Raw genomic sequence first — 12,692 nt, 5'->3', positions numbered from 1 at the left:
AACAATGCAGAGGTTTTGTGCTCAGAGGTGAACAAAGCGTGCATTTCCAGCTGTCATTTGCATATCCGTACACACCGCAGAGCACTGCTGTGTTAATTCTGTGCCAAAATGGTCCTTGTAGGTTCCCACCAGTTTTCTCCCCTGCCAAATTTGGTCCCACTCTGTTCTTTGAAGAGGTACCCTGTTCATGGACCGATATTCCATTGGGTTATACTGGAGATAAATCTGTAAGAGGCCACTCCTGTTTCATGCCATTGGTGACTTACGAGTTTCCTCTCTCTTCTCAAGATGAAGTTCATTTTGTCTACTAGAGCATTTCAGTCTCCAAACACTTTATGATGGGTTTGCAAAACCAGGTCCGGCACACGTGGCCATGTTCAGCAACTCTCCATGGGCAAGACCCCGATACACAGGAAAACAGGGTGTATTTATAATCAAACCACCAGGAAATACAAGATTATAAATGTAATTGGTTGCAAATGAATTAGAAAAAGATAACGTTCTAAAATAGACCCGAGTTGCTAAGTTGTGCCCGCTAAACGAACCTGCTAAGTTTCAAACCAGAGTTTTAGCTGCTCTGACCAACTTCCTTTTGAAGCCTAACCACACATACCATACAGAAACTATTCTGATGTACCTTATGCCTGCTAAGTATTTGTTGGTCCAGGTGAAAACATTTATTAATATTCCAAGGGGTTAAATCCTTCCACAGTTGGAACGACCAAAAGTGGGTGAAGGCGGCCATCTGGCCATCGCTGAGCTTCCGGTCACATGGGCTTCCCAACACTGCGACGGCCAAGGCATGGATGCTGAGCAATGGGGAAGGGGTTAGCCAGGTCACCACCCACCAAGAGGTCCTACTGCAAGGGCTAAAAGAATTTTAGGCACCTCCTCCAGAGAAAAGAGGGGACCAGTTTCAGCCCGGGCTGCCAGATCACTGATAAAATAAGATTTCACTGGACTAGTAGCTAATGGGGCGAAGCATGTTGTGGGAAGATCCTACAATTGCACGACTGGTAGACCAGGGTGGAATGAAATGACTCGTGTCGGGGCCTCGGCCTCTGCAGATGCTCTGGTCTGCTTGAAGCTGAGAAAACACCCCTGGGAAAAATGGGGGAATTCAGGGACTAGGTACTGGGCTGAATGACATACACAGGTAGTAATTCAGCCCAGCCCAGAGCAGTATAAAAGAGGAGGGGAGCAACAGACCGAGGATGGGAAGGCTCCAGGGTTACCGTCTTATCTTCAAATGTCTTTATTTAAATAATTTATTGCCCTCCAGTCACCAAAAGCTGCGGGAGCTTTGCAAAGGAATAGCAATCCATCAGGGCGGGCAACGGATGGAGATGATCTGTCTCTAATAGGAGAATATGAAAAATGCATGAAAGATCAAATGGAGGAAAATGCAATAGAAAAAGTCAGGGCGTTACGTAAATCTTATCTAGGTATCTGTCATCCAGGATGGCAGGGGAATCGCTTTGCATACTGGCAGATCCCTTTTTTAAAAAAAAGTCTTGATGGTAGATAGGAAGTTGTGAAAATGGCCTGAGCTTTTGGTCCGGATCGTAAGTCACCCCAGAAATAAATAATCAAAAACACAACCCTCTGGATGAACTGAAATCGTTTTTAAAATGCTAGCCATCTGTAAAGCTATGTTCCCCTTTAAAAAATTGCAAAAAGAATGACCTCTTTATAAGATATTTCTTTCTTTGTTGGCTAAAAAAAAAGGGGGGGGGATTGTTGCTGTTGTTGATTTAACCCAGAAAAAGTTCAGGACATTCATAGACCTTCATTCCTTCTGGTTATTCTTAACACTCAATCAGAACCCACTTTCCTGCAGCAGAACAGTAAAAATGCAAACAAATCTACATAAAAAGGGACTTCGATTGTGTGGTTGCAGTCGCCATCTTGACTTTTTTGACCCTCTCCTTGGGGACACCTCTGAATACAGCAATGGTGTTCTGCTAAACCTGGAGTTTAAGGGTGAATGAAATGTGAACCCAGCCGTCGTGGTTTACAAACCGTGTTATGTAGCTTAGTGTGTTGTATCAACCGAACAAGTTGGGTTTAACTCAATAAACCATGTCAAGCGATCCATGACGGAGGTTTGAGAATTTTTTCGGTTGTGGAAAGGCTGGATTAAGGCCAACCGACACCCTAAACCCACCCCAACCACGGTGCCCCTTGGCTCTTCCCTTGCTTAACGGACAAGACTTTAAGTGTCAGTAAGTGTAGAAGGTGAAACAAGAGATGAAAAAAATCAGTTTTCTTCCAGTTGTAGTTTCTCCCACTGCTATATTAAATCTAAACTTTTTTAAAAAATGTTTTTTTATTTAGCACTAATAAAATTAGTCACTCACCCCTCCAAAGAAAACTTTTTTTTTTTTAACAGTGCGGGTTATCCGAACACAGCAGATAAGGACAATTACAAAAAATTCGACTAAAGTCGAGCGTGGCATTGAAAGAGTTAAAGGCGTGATAGCGAGGGGGAGAATCTCTGTGATGTCCCCTTTCCTTAGTGCCTTAAGCACGGCCCATTATAATCCGGGGCTGGGTTGTGGAATTTATTAGTAAAAAAAAATCCAGAATCTCTGATCAAAAGGCAAACTTCTAGTGATGGAAAATGGCTGTCTGAGTGAACATTTCTTAAAAATGAATTTTAGCCTCTTGTAGGATCCTGCCAAGCTCTTGTGGCATGCTAGAGTTGGGCAGGGCACTGAAAAAATCTGGCCCAGGGCATTGTGTGAACAGATCCTCTGCTTGGGTGCTGTGGGAATTCAGGGCAGCTGTTTTCTCCCACCCTGTGGAAACTTCTAATGCAGTATTTCTCAATCTTGGCCATTTTAAGAGGGGTGGACTTCAGCTCCCAGAATTCCCCAGCCAGCCTTGCTGGGTGGGGAATTCTGGAAGTTGAAGTCCACCCCTCTTAAAGTTGCCAAGAATTCTGGGCGTTGAAGTCCGCCCCTCCTAAAGTTGCCAAGGATTCTGGGTGCTGAAGTCCGCCCCTCCTAAAGTTGCCAAGGATTCTGGGCGTTGAAGTCCGCCCCTCCTAAAGTTGCCAAGGATTCTGGGCATTGAAGTCCGCCCCTCCTAAAGTTGCCAAGGATTCTGGGCGTTGAAGTCCGCCCCTCCTAAAGTTGCCAAGGATTCTGGGCGTTGAAGTCCACCCCTCTTAAAGTTGCCAAGAATTCTGGGCGTTGAAGTCCACCCCTCTTAAAGTTGCCAAGAATTCTGGGCGTTGAAGTCCGCCCCTCCTAAAGTTGCCAAGGATTCTGGGTGCTGAAGTCCGCCCCTCCTAAAGTTGCCAAGGATTCTGGGCGTTGAAGTCCGCCCCTCCTAAAGTTGCCAAGGATTCTGGGCATTGAAGTCCGCCCCTCCTAAAGTTGCCAAGGATTCTGGGCGTTGAAGTCCGCCCCTCCTAAAGTTGCCAAGGATTCTGGGCGTTGAAGTCCACCCCTCTTAAAGTTGCCAAGAATTCTGGGCGTTGAAGTCCGCCCCTCCTAAAGTTGCCAAGGATTCTGGGCGTTGAAGTCCACCCCTCTTAAAGTTGCCAAGAATTCTGGGCGTTGAAGTCCGCCCCTCCTAAAGTTGCCAAGGATTCTGGGCGTTGAAGTCCACCCCTCCTAAAGTTGCCAAGGTTGAGAAACACTGTTCTAAAGCTATTGCAGGAGATGGGCAACCTTGGCAGAACATGCTTACCACACTTGCTGGCTTGGTGTGCTATGTTGAACCACAAACTAACCAAGCATATTGAGTTTGCCCGGCATGACAAACCACCAAGAAGCAGAGCAAAGTTAAAACAAACCCAATTTCACATGCTCTGCCGTGCAAATGCCAAGTCAGCCTTTCCCAAGTGGGCAACTCCCAGAACCCCCCAGCCAGCAGGGCCAAGGCAGAGAATTCTGGGGTGGAACTCCACCCCTTTGGAAGTCACCCTGTGGGGAAACGGCATGAGATCTTTCCCTGGACCCGGCGAAGGATGTTGTAGAAATGAAGTCCAGAAGTAGCTCCGAGCCAAAGGCTTTTTTGATCTCAGCCTGAAGCCCCCGTTTGCTGTTCCCCCTGACAAGGGCCGCATTTCCAACAATTTCACTGGTGATGCCACGTTGCAGGGGGAAAAAATGCTGCGCTTTGAAAGGAGCGTCATTAAAACTGGGCGGGGGGCCGAGAGGGGGGCTTTTTATGGTCTGTTATGGCCATTCTGCCCTCCGGGATCACACCGCGCTCCGTCCTAATGGAGCTTAATGCTGCATTAGCTAATAGGGGTGATCTAATTAGACCGCAATGCTCTCGTGGCGGTGGGGGGGGGGCATCGCCCCTTGGTGGAGTTCTTGGAAATGGGAAAGAGGCTTTTCTACGGGGTCCTGCGGGCCTCCGCTCTGCAGCCTTGTTGCACTGCCTAGGTTTGCTCCACTTGCGCGTTCTGGGGCAAGAAGACTGGGGTAGAAATTACATTCCCAAGGAAGGACACCATTAGCTTCAGGTAGTGTTTCTCCACGTGAGCAACTTTAAGAAGGGTGGACTTCAACTCCCAGAATTCCCCAGCCAGCCATGCTGGCTGGGGAATTCTGGGAGTTGAAGTCCACCCATCTTAAAGTTGCTCACGTGAGAAACACTGGTGTTCATCATAATTCCAGGTAGAGAAGTTCAGCTGATTTCTTTTTTCTTTTCCCCAAACAGGTCTCCTTCAATGTGGGGTCTCTTCATTCCAGTCCTGAAGCTCTTCCATTCACTTCATTTCAGGCTTTGGAGTTCTCTCATTTCTCCAGCGTAGCTTTCAGATTTATCTCAACCTTGGTATCTTCAGGGAAATCAGGGCTAAATTATTGTCCAAGAAACAAAGTGGCAGGATACAAGGGGGCAAAATTTAAACCGGTCCCTGTTGCTTGTTGGTACATACCAACTTTTTCAGGGACTTTCTGTACTGGGGCCAGCACTCCAAGAGTTCCCGGCCTTTCCCCATCACAGTTTTTACTTCCCAAATCCTCGGAAGTCATTTGCAGCTGACGTACGATCGTTGGTGTCGCGGCTGACCTTGAAATGCTGGGAATGAACATCAGCCCTGTGCTGCTTGAACTGCTGCATGCCCCAGAATAAAACCCATAAAAGCCCGTTCCACCAATGTGGGAAATGAAATAAATTGCTAAAACATCCCCTTGCCCATCTAAGTTCTTCCTTCGTAGTACGTGTTTTTTTGTAAGTTTCATGGGAGGGAGGGGAAAAAAAAGACACTGAGAGGCTGAGATACAAAGCCTTCAAGCCGCCATTCCCCTGTGAAGGACCTGCCAGGACTAACTTCTCAGAAGCACCAGCAAGTTGCATTTCAAAGAGGCACTGGCTTCACTGTGGCTTTGGCTGTGGCATAGGTGAGCTGGAAATAAACGGGCCCAGATTTCCACCACTGTTATTGTTAAAGGATCAAAGGAAAGCAGAGTGGCTTTCAAACCAGTCTCAAACTCTTTCCAAAAGGGGGGAAAGGGCATCAAATTAATCTTAGAGCAGTAGGAAAAAAATCATTCAACAGCAAATGGCTGGATTAACCTTAACGCTCCATTATGAATCCAAGAAGACAGACAGAGGAAAGAGAAGGCTTGAAACAGCCAGTGATGGCTCCATCTGTCATGAAATGACAAGGCAAACCGAGGCCAACCCAAATGAGGTGCCCATAAAAGCAAAATACTAAAACTAGGAAGGGTATGAAGTTGCATTAAAAATAAACATTGTGAAATGTGGTATAACATCTTTGACTTGAGCGCCATTCTGGGTGACTACAAGACCATCACCATGTTGTATTTTTCTACAGTATCTACAGTAATTGGTTTGTTTGCCCTTAGTTTTTTCCCCCATGTTTTTCCCAGTTTCACCTACTGCCTGCAGATCTCCAGGTGGTCTCCCATCCACATTTTTCCCACTTTCAAACAGAATCTGCCTTTCTGTAGCCTGACAACAAGTCCAAATTGACTAATGAAGCTTATGACTGAATGAAGTTTTGAATCCAAAGCCAAAGCCCATTCCAGCACCCCAACTGGTACCCGTGAAAGGGTTCGGGGACCTTCACCAGTAATGCTCCTAAATGCCCCAGCCCCAGTTGCCTAAGGACAAGATATTTGTTGCTCCCAGTTCAAGGCCCTCGTGGAAACATCTCATGGGCTGTGGGTCATCACAACCATCACACTTCCTTGTCACCAACCCCCTTATCAAACGGGGTGCCTGTTCCTCCATGGCAAATTGAACCCATGGCCGAGGCTCTGCCTTGCAGCTGGGAGCCCGGCTCTCCCTGTTGAAATCAAAGGAAGCTTTGGGGGGCATCCAAAATCACAGCGAACGCAGGACCCAGTGAGCCGGTGCCGAGGAGGTGGCGGGAGTCATAACTGATCCAACTGGAAGACACCCGGCTGGAGAACAGTTGTTCTCTAATCTGCACTGGCAAAATCTCCGAACAATAAGTCATTTATGGATTCTCCATATGGGCTTTCTGTCGGCTGTGCATTTATGGGAGCTGAGTGGGAGATGGAAGAGTTGGCAAATTGCGTGCCAACCGAAGGAGCTGCATTGGGAAACACCCGGCATTCTCTGCTGCCCTTCCTTGCCTGCTGCCCACAGGGAAGTTGGGTAGTTTCTGTGAATCTTTGCTGGGTGCTGGATTTCGGGGACTTCGAGCACTTGGCACAGCCCCAGCTTCTCCAGATGTTACCGTCTCCTGGCCAGGAAGTGTTTGTGTAACACACTCAGCTTCAGACCCTGATTGCAGAGCATCCACAAGGCACCCTTAAACACTTCTCCATTCCCTTGTGGGTAGGCATTACAGGCTTAACCCCCAACAGCTGCCCTTCGGGGGGTTCATCATAATCCAGATGTGGCTCCTGAGCATGGCTGCCGGTGACAGCATTTGTTTCACAGTGGTTCAAGATGGGAACACTTTTCGGTCTTTTTTACATGCGCTGCATACATGATGTACATAGAAAAGGAAGGGGGCTTTGAGTTTCTTGAGTTTTTGGACCCTCCCCCCCCCCACCATGGATCCTCCTGGTTGGGGCTGCAGCATAGCTGAGAATGAGAAACATAGCCAAGCTGGAACATTGGGGGGGGGGGTGAGTTACAGCCATAGAATCAGACTGCTACGATTAGGAGGGGACACCGAATCCAAACGACATGTCCTTAAAAAATCAGGGGGGTCTGCAAAGGGGTCAAAAAAGTCAAGATGGTGATCACAGGTCCACTCATTTTTCACGTGCATCGTGCATGCGAGTGCGCGTGTCAAGCACCCCAAGATTAATCCTTGCAGTTTCCGTCCGCAAAGATTACTGTGGGGAATTTTCCATTCAGTTTGCACCCCCTCAGCACGCCCTCAGTCAGTTCCTATATCTGCATTAGAGCGAGCACATACGCTACTCAGTTCAGCTGGCAAAAAAATACAGCGTGATGTTTATTTATTAAACATTAGCAAACGTCAGAAACAGTGAACAGCGAAAATGAGACAAAAGGCAGATAAGCACAGGGAGAGAGAAAGACATGAACCCAAGCAACAATTTATATTACCTGCAGAACCCCAGTATGGAGCTGAATATAGTTCTATAGCTTTAACCCTTTTATGTACATCACAGGAGCAGAATGGAGATGGAAAGGAGGACACCAGGTGATCCTTCCTCTATTCTGCACCATGAAAGAAACAATGGGGTGGACGGGGATAATGTATTCACAGGTAGGAAGTGATGAGCAAGAAGACCCTCTATTCGTAACTTTCTTGGAAAAGACAAGAGTTTGGGGTGGGATAGAAATTGGGTTAATCTTTCTAGTTTTTGTTCCACATGGTTTCAGGGTATGTTCATTTGCACTCACCGTTTAACACACAGAACATTTAAGACATATTAACACATAGAAATTGTGTTAATAACTAAAATAAAATAAGGCAGCCTATTATAAACTGGCATGCAGGAAGCATAAACAAAGCTGCTGTCGTTATTATGGTTGGTCGCACAGTCAGCCAGATGTTTAGACTGGATTTGGCATTTTTGTCCACCTATCGAGTCCTTCCCAAGGACCTGGGATAGGCAGATGTTGTTGTCTGATGGTGTTCAAGGTATCCTCGCAGGGTGGAAGCTGTTCCAAGTAAAGCTCCTTTTGCAATTGACTGATAGTGACTTTGTCCATGCCGATGGTCTTCAAGGGGTGCTCCAGATGTTTTGGGATTGCACCCAAGGGGCCTATTACTGTTGGTACTATCTTTGCTTTCTTTTGCCATAGTTGTTCTACTTCTATTTGCAGGTCTTTGTATTTTGTGATTTTCTCCCGTTCTTTCTCTGCTGTTCTGCTGTCTCCAGGTATTGCAGTGTCCACCATCCAGACTTTGTTGTCTTTCTTATCATCCATGGTTAAGTCCGGGGTGTTGTGTGGCAGGTGCTTGCCTGTCTGGATTCTAAAGTCCCAGATCACTTTAGCTTCTTCATTTTCTATTACTTGTCTGTTTTGTGGTCTTGCTTGCAGGCAAATGGTATTTCTTGCAGATATTCCGATGCACCATCATGGCTACTTTGTCGTGCCGTTGTTTGCAGCCAGTCTGTGCGATCGTCTTGCAGCAGCTGACTAGGTGGTCCACTGTTTCCTCAGCTTCTTTGCAGAGTCAGCATTTGCTGTCTGTTGCTGTCTTCTCAGTTCTGGCTTTGTATGCATTTGTTCTTCAGGCTTGGTCTTGGGCAGCCAGAATTAGCCCCTCTGCCTCTTTCTTCCACTTTCCTGCTCTCGGCCCTTGCCAGGTCTTGTCGTTATCTGCTGTGCCTGCTAGTTTTTTTGTGTACTGGCCACGTAATGCTTTGCCTTGCCACGTCTCTTCTCTATTCTTCATTTGGTCTTTCTTGTAGGCCAGTTTGGGCTCTGGTATTCAGGAAGTCTTCATGGCGTACCAGCTCCAGTGCAGCTTCTTCACCATCCTTCAGATACCCTCCGAATGCCCTTTTTCCTTCTTCAGCTGTCTGGGCACTTGCAGCATTCCACGCCCACCTGTGCTCCTTGGCAAGTAGAGTCTGTCAACATCGCTGCGTGGAGGAAGGGCCTGGCTCCTTCTCATTCTTTTTCTGGTCTTCCTACCCAGGGCTTCTAGTTTAGGTTGAGTCCAGTCCACTACTCCAAGTGTATATGTAATGACTGGAATTGCCCAGGTGTTAATCGCCTTGATGGTATTTCCTCCACTGAGTTTGGACTTTAAGATCTTCTTTGCTCTTCTGATCTATTCACTCCTAACCTTCTTCAACGTGCTCAATGTTGTCAGCCTGAAGGATGCCCAGGTAGTTGTGATGATCTCCTTCATCCAGACTCTCGATGTTATTTCCATTGGGCATCTTCAGTTTTTATTATTATTTTTGCTATTATTATACAGTCTACCAGATAGTTCTGGCCAGATTTGGAAACTCTGACTATTGAATCCTTCTCAAGGATCTAAGATAGTTAAAGATACCATGATATACACATTGTTCCAAGTAATGCATCTTTTTGTAATTGATGAGCTGAGATTCAGTCCATTCCTCTGGCGTCCAAGAGCTTTTCCAGATCTCTTGGGATGGCACCAAGTTTACCAACCAACACCGTTACAACTTTCTTATTCCACATTTGATCAATCTCTGTTTGAAAGTCCTTATATTTCTCTAGTTTTTCTAGTTTTTTCTCACTGTCCCTTCTATCTCCAGCTACAGCAATGTCAATTGTCCATCTTTGTTTCTTTGTATGTCTGGCTTAATAAGGGCTAAATGTTTAGCAGTGTATATTTTGGGAGTCCCCTGGGAACTTCACCTCTTCATTCTCAACCACTTTTTCAAGATCGTGTTTCCCTCCATTCTTGGCTGCTGGAAAGATAATTCTTACTAAGATGCTAATATTATTATGTCACATGGGGTTAGCGTATCTGGACTGTAAACATCCAGAAACTCCATGGGGTGTGTGTATGCATGAACATATCTCCCACTTGCAAATCAGCCATGCTGTTTCCTCAGGACCACATGGAGCTCCTTTATGGTGCTGCCAACAGGTGTTACGTCCATTGTCCTGACCCCTCCCAACCATTTTTCAGAGACTGAACAGGAAGAGCTACAGACCTCCTCTGTTTAATTTTTAAAACAATAAATCTCTACATCAATATTATTACTGAGGCAATCGTGTACTCCATGATCCCAGGCCCATCTTTCATGCATTTCGTAATTAGGGACCTTTTCTTGGGAATAGGAATTAATCAAACAGAGCAGGACTTTCTGATGCATGTATCTTTACGCATTATTTCTTTCAGCCTTGGCTCATAGAGCAAATTTCTTGCAAGGTGATTTATAAAACTAGAGATCTGGATTTAGGATATTTCAAGGCACGGTTGGAGTTGGGCTAGGAATGGTGTCCTCAAAGGATTCGATTCTGCAGTTATGCTGGTTTGCAATAACATCCCCGAGGAAGTTGTCTGGTTGAAACAGGTTGACTTCGTGCATTTGAACCAGTGAACTGGATCGCTTCAGCTCTGAGCCAAAGCCCGTTCCCCCCGAACTTCAGTGTCTATGGACCCCCAGATTTAACCCATTCCCTCCCTTGGTGCCTTGCTTCTGCATCAGTCTTTTCCCTAGCACAAATCGCCAACATTTCCCTCCGTCACGAATGACGGAACCGGTGTAAATTATGCAAATGTATACAAATTGACTCCACGTGCATAATTTGTTCATGGGATTTGGGTGCACACCGAGCGCGCACAGACTTTGCCAAGGCAACCGTTTTTCTGGGTCGGTGCCAACTTGGAGAAAAAACTTACTCTATATCTCTTAGCTCTGAACTCCAGCATGAAAAGGAGCTTCATGTTAGTCCTCTCCTTCCATCAGACTTCTGCATTTGTCCTAGAATCACCTGATTTTTTGTTTTCCTGGGGAATTTTGGACAGAGCTGTGTTTTATTCTCTGGAAAGAAATGAGGGAGGGGGCACTTTGGACTTAATACCAAAACGCACATTGCTTTCCCCCACGTTAGCGTCAGCTCCTGCCAACCTTGGGCTCAGTCATCAGCACATGGCCCAATGATTGTTGGGTCTCCTATCAACAGTCATGGCACCTGCCCTCTGGAATGATATCCCCTTGGAGATCTGTGTTGCCCCCTTCCTGATGGTAGCACAGAAGTCTTTAAAGGCTTGGCTGTTCTCCAAGGCCTTGGGTTGGGTGCTTGGGGAACCCTTGGTTGAGCTTTATGTTATAGGGTGGATGTTAGTCTGGATAAGATTTTTTCTTCATTGCTTGTCTTCCATTCTTTTTCTTCATTGTTTTTCTTCACTGTTTTTCTGTAAACTCTAAGCTGGCCAGACCTATTCTGTATTCAGCTGGTCTCTAACTCTAATAAACTCAACTCAACTCTTCCAAGACGAATTTTGATCGGGTGACTTAAGGAAAAGGTTGGAAAACAAGGGCTACAAGGTGAGAGGAATGCACAATATTGGTATAATAGAAGAGATAGATGAGTAGGGATGAGTCTGAACAACAGGCACTGAACTGGTTTCCTGAATGAATGTGATTTCTATCTTTGCACCATACCTCCCAGTATAAGCCAGATTCACACAACACAAAGACACCAACCCATGTTAAAAATGACCAAGCTTAGTATATTCTATGAATTCAGCCACTGGGTCTTTCACTGACCTGGGTAAGTGGGTTGTGACAATGCAGCCTGTGACTGTCTGTAGAGGAAAATAGATAAAGGGTGGTCAGCCCTTTAAGGTAGGCCTGGTCAGGAAACAGATTCCAAGAGAAATCAAGGAGCTTGGCTTTACTGATCTAAGCCAGTATTTCTCAATCTTGACAACTTTAAGATGTGTGGACTTCAACTCCCAGAATTCCCCAGCCAGCATGGCTGGCTGGGGAATTCTGGGAGTTGAAGTCCACACATCTTAAAGTTGTCAAGATTGAGAAATACTGATCTAGGCTACAACCCCAGACTCTTGAAAGCCTGACAGTCTTTGCCCTTCCCTCCCTCTTATACCAAAAGACTGAAGGTGGAGTCACTTTAGTTTCCTTTCTCACATGTTCTTCCTTTTCCAAGGTTTAATCCATGTTTTGCTGACTGTCACATTTCATCTTCAAGATCATCTCTGTGCTTCTCTACCAGGACGCAAATGCCACATCCTTCATGGTATAAAAGAATGTCCACCACCACTTTTCTGGCCCATCCTGAATGGACTTTCTGGTAAGTGTTGTGATGAAACATGATCAGAAACAGATCTGGACTGAGAGAAGAATGAGCTCCCTTCCACTCAGGCAGGAGACCCAACTGTCATCTAGCAAAGGTAGGTGAAGAGTTATGTGTCCTCCGGCATTTGACACCCTTTCCAAAATTCTGGAACTGAGTCCCACTATTTTCTGGTGAAACAGTGGATCACTGTCTGGAAAGTAGAATAGGATCCCTTCCCAGCCACGTATGTAAAATTTAGTTAGTGGTTGAGTCTCAGCTGCAAAATTCTAAGCCAGGATTTGTACCAGGAGCCAAGCAAATCCTTGTGAATTTGTGTTCCTGAGTTAATCAATTCATCAGAATGCTATGACACAGACTCTAGCCAAATGCAAGGCAAGAATGGGACTGTTTCAGCTAGTCTGTTGGAGAAAGTCAAATCAAGACAGGCAACAGAAGGAGAAATGGGTCTGGCTTCCAATGGTAGATAACGCTAGAGAGGCAGACAGGAACCCAAC

This window comes from Python bivittatus, unplaced genomic scaffold, assembly GCF_059951505.1.
Source record: "Python bivittatus isolate LINGU-HERP-01145 unplaced genomic scaffold, Pbiv_v1 ctg000330_np1212, whole genome shotgun sequence".
Taxonomy (NCBI): Eukaryota; Metazoa; Chordata; class Lepidosauria; order Squamata; family Pythonidae; genus Python; species Python bivittatus.
Note: the sequence above shows the minus strand (reverse complement) of the source record.